We start from the raw sequence: 4,849 nt of genomic DNA, 5'->3' as shown, positions 1-4,849 counted from the left end.
ATACAGGGAACATACCTCAACATAATAAAGTTCATATATGAGAAACCAAGAGCCAACATCATACTCAATAGGTAAAAATTAATAGCAATCTTTTTGAGATCAGGAAGAAAACAGGATAAACAGGATGCTCCCTTTCACTACTCTTATTTAACATAGTTCTGGAAATCCTAACCATAGCAATTAGACAAGAAGAAGAAATAAAGGCATCCAAGTTTGAAAAGAAGTAAAACTATTATTATTTGCTGATGACATGATACTGTAAATAGAAAAGCCTAAAGTCCCAGCCAAAAAACTAATAGACCTGATAAATTAATTCAGCAAGATGGTAAAATAACAAATGGGATATAAAATTAATATTAAGAAATGAGTGGCATTTTTATATACCAATAATAAACTGTCAGAAAGAGAAATTAAGGAAACAATCCTCTTCATCATTGCAACAAGAACAACAAAAAATAAGGTTGCTAGGAATAAATTTAACCAAGGAGGTAAAACACTTATGATCAGAAAGTTATAAGACATTGAGAAAAGAAGTCATGAAGATACATACAAGTGAAAGCATATACTGTTTAAATGGATAAAAATAATTAACATCATTAAAATGTCTATACGACCCAAAGTGATCTACAGATTCAATGCAATTCCTATTAAAATACCAATCACATACTTCACAGATCTAGATCTAATATTCCAAAAATTTATATGTAACCAAAAAAGAACCCAAATAGCCTCAGAATTCTTGAAGATGAAGAACAAAGTAGTAGGTATTACATTACCGGTATCAAGTTATAATACAAGGCCATTATATATAAAAAAAAAACCCCTTGGTATTGGCATAAGAACAGACACGCAGATCAATGGAACAAAACAGAGAACCCAGAAATAGACCCATGCCTTTATCATAAATTAATATTTGACAAAGGAGGCAAGAGTATACAACAGAGTAAAGATTCTCTGTAATAAATGGTATTGAGAAAGTTGGACAGGTACATGTAAAAAAATGAAGCTAGATCATCGACTCACACCATTCACAAAAATAAATTCAAAATCGATAAATGACATATATGTCATGAAACCATAAAAGTCTTGGAAGAAAACACAGGCAATAAATTCCCCAATACCTCTAGTAGCAATATTTTTGCTGATACATCTCCATGGGCAAGTGAAATAAAGGACAAAATAAACAAATGGAATTATATCAAACTGAAAATCTTTAGCATAGTGAAAGACACCATTAACAATTTAAAAAGGCAACCCACTCAATGAGAGAATATATCCACCAATACATTTGATAAGGGGTTATAACCAAAATTTATAAAGAACTTCTAAAACTCAATACCAGGAAGGCAAACAATCCAATTAAAAACTGACCAAAGGAACTGAATACACTGTTTGAGGGAGGAAATACAGTTGGCCAATAGGCTTATGATAAATGCTCAATGTCACTAATTATCAGAGAAATGCAAATTAAGTCCACAAGGAGATATGACCTCACACCTGTCAGAATAAATCTCATTAACAAATCAACCCACAACAAGTTCCATGAAAGTGTGGCAAAAAGGGATTCTTCCTGCACTGCTGGTGGGAATGCAGACTTGTGTATCACTGTGGAAAAGTGTGGTGTTTCCTCTAAAACTTAAAAATGGAATTACCTTTTCACCCAGCTATTCCACTTTTAGAAATATATTCTAAGAATCCCAAAACACTAATTCAAAAGAAGATATGTACCCCCATGTATATTGCAGCACTGCTTACAATAGCCAAGATCTGGAAACAGCCCAAGTGTCCATCAGTGGATAGTGGATGAATATATAAAAAAGCTGTGGTACATATACACAATGGAATATTATGTGGCTGTGAAAACAATGAAATCTTACTTTTCGCAATGGCATAGATGGACCTGAAGATTATTATGCTAAGAGAAATAAACCAGGCAGAGAAAGACAAGTATTATATGATCTCACTTGTATGTGAAATATAATGAACATGGTGAACTGAGGAACGGAATAGAGGCAGAGGTAGGGTCATGGGGAACAGAGAGATAGTTGTCAGAGGGAAAGAAAATGAGGGTACGGGATCAGAGAAGGTGAAAGGATTAATGAAATTATATAAATGTATACATAACACATAGATACAGATAACAGGACAGCAAATCCCAGAAGGAAGGGGGAAGGGAGACAAGCTGAGGGGGGCAAAACGGTTGTAAATGCGGGCATATTGTTGGTAGGTGAAGGTGTTATATTGAGTGGGACACTTGAATCCATGTTAACACAATAAATTAAAAAACTAAAAAAAAGAAGCAATGTGCAAATATCTTAAATTGCAGTTTTATTTTTTGTCAGCTATTAATATTTTTTCATTAATATTTTAAAACTCTTACAACATAATTTAGTTTTGTATACCTATTTTATTGTTCTTATTTAAGTATTAAATACATGAAATAATAAACTACCTTTTGGTATATTGTTTTTTTATACGTAAAGTAGTCATTAGCACAGAGAACCAGTTGTTAAATTATTTCAATCCCAGTACTGCCCCAAGCTCTGTTGAAGGTACTAAGTGATAGTTATGCCTCTGATTAATTGACTTCCCTTCTATAAAGTTTCTCTTTATTTATTTTACCCAATTAAATGCCTAGAAAAAAAATCTTATCAGCAGGAAGGCCCTGTTATTTGCTTTATCTATCATTTTCTGGGTCTTGATTCTTGCTATTCACCAGTTTAAATGCTATTGATAATTCCAACCTTTGTTGAGCAGTTGCTGTATACCTACAGTGTGTTAAGTGTTTTTCATTGCCTCATATAAAAATCTCAACAATTTATGAGGTAGGTTTATTATCTTTGTACAAAGTGTATTATTTTGGAAGTCTTTTGAGGCAACGCTATGTGTAGTCATTTTCTGATAGCAGAGACAATTCCTGTGGAAAACAGTTGAGGGAAACCTAATAAGCAGTGATAGTCAAATCTCTCTCTCTCTCTCTCTCTCTCTGTCTTTTGTGGAGGCGAACTGCATAATACATCAATTATGAAATGTATAAACCGGTATGAAAACTGTTATCTGCATGAGCCAGTGACAGCCTTATTTGTTTCATTTGGGAAAAATTGACAAAGTAGGAGACAGGTTGGCTCTAGAATGTGGCATTAACCCAGAAAACGCAATGACTTTATATTGCCCACAGTTTTATAATAGTGGATGGAAAATGGACTGTCATTTCTGATATATGAGACATTATCTCTATGCTGTACTGTGGTTGTGTGATTCACAGTAATGTAATTTACTTCTCAGTAGTTTTATAAAGAATCATTGCACCTCTGGGCTGGTACTAATTAGAATGAAACTGCATTGGAAATTATTTTGCAGGTAATTTGTGTTTTATGTGTCACAATGGTATTACAGATTCTGGAAAAAAAGGTTTCTAATATTACTCCTAATTTAGAAGGGTTTTTCATGAAATGTTAAGGGTATAATTTCAGTGGAAAGAATATTTATGCATGTCTTAAAGGAGTTTATATTTTAAGGGCATTAAGACATTCGAAAAGTTTTGATAGCAATTCATCAAATGCTTAAAATTTTTTTCTTAAACTATATAGCTCACCCCTTAAGTTTTATCTCAGTGACCTGGCACGCTCTTTAAAATTTGTGGGCACTTAACTCACGTTTTCAAAGTCCATGTTGAAAATCTGAGATCACAGGAAAAATCTGATTTAATATTTTTTATTCTTGGCCTGTAGATTAAAGCTAAATAGCAGAAAATTGGTAGATGTGATTGTAATTTAAAATGCTTTCATGCAACTTTTGTCTTCATTTTTGTATTGCTAGAAGATAAATATTAAGTGTAAGTTTCTATTATTGTTTTTATTTCATTTAAAAATATTTTTAATCAAAGTAATGTAAGAACATAGTTTTGTGAGTTAAATAGTTCTAAAAGGGTCTAAAAATATTTAGGCCCTTTTAATACTCCCTCTTCTCATCCCTGCTTCTTTATGACAATAATTTTAAAATTCTTTTGTTATTTACCTTTATATTTCTAAAATGTTCTATATATTACTCTCTCTTGATTTATTTGTTTTAGACATGTTTATTCCTCTTTATACTCACACAGCAGGTGGTTATTAAGTTGAACACATTAAATTGCCAATATTTGACTATTTTCAATTATAAAAAGTACAATGTTATGTGGTTCAACCTAACGATAATAAACTAATGTTTTTGCCTAATTTTTTGAGCCTATACTATCTTATATATTTTATAATCTGTAAAGTATTTTTGAACTTTTTAATGCAGTTAAAACTTCTATGTTACTTATTAGTTTATATTTTCTTTTTCTGGATATTACCCCTTGAAGCTCTATGTTCTTTGCCTCATTCTGAACTAACATGAAGCCTTTAATATGGGAATTATATTTTTTCTTCAGTTTGTTTCTTGGGTCTCTTCATTTCCAAAGAAGAATGCACAGGAAATAGATTACTTGAGCCACTACATTTCTAAAATATGCTTAGTCTCCTCTTATTTAAAAAGATAAATGGGTATAGAATAATGTTAGGATTTTCAATGTGTTTATTCCCTACCCCTCATTTCCAACTTTGCTCATGAAAAGTCTGATCTCATTCTTATTTCTGATGTCAGATGATTTTTTTTCCTCTCTTGAAGCTTTAAAATTTTCTCTTTCATCCTGGAGTTCTGAAGTTTCATATTATTTTTTGGTGAAAATAATACTCTTATTTCTTGTCCTTATTATACTTAGTTGATTATTTATATCTGGAGACCCATTGAATTATTCAATTTCTTGAATTATTTCTTTGGTTATATAATTTTTTTCTAATTATTTGTATGTATCCTTAGGGTGAAT

This window comes from Saccopteryx bilineata, chromosome 9 (assembly GCF_036850765.1).
Source record: "Saccopteryx bilineata isolate mSacBil1 chromosome 9, mSacBil1_pri_phased_curated, whole genome shotgun sequence".
Classification (NCBI taxonomy): domain Eukaryota; kingdom Metazoa; phylum Chordata; class Mammalia; order Chiroptera; family Emballonuridae; genus Saccopteryx; species Saccopteryx bilineata.
The sequence above is the reverse complement of the archived record's forward strand: the minus strand, read 5'-3'. Positions refer to the sequence as shown.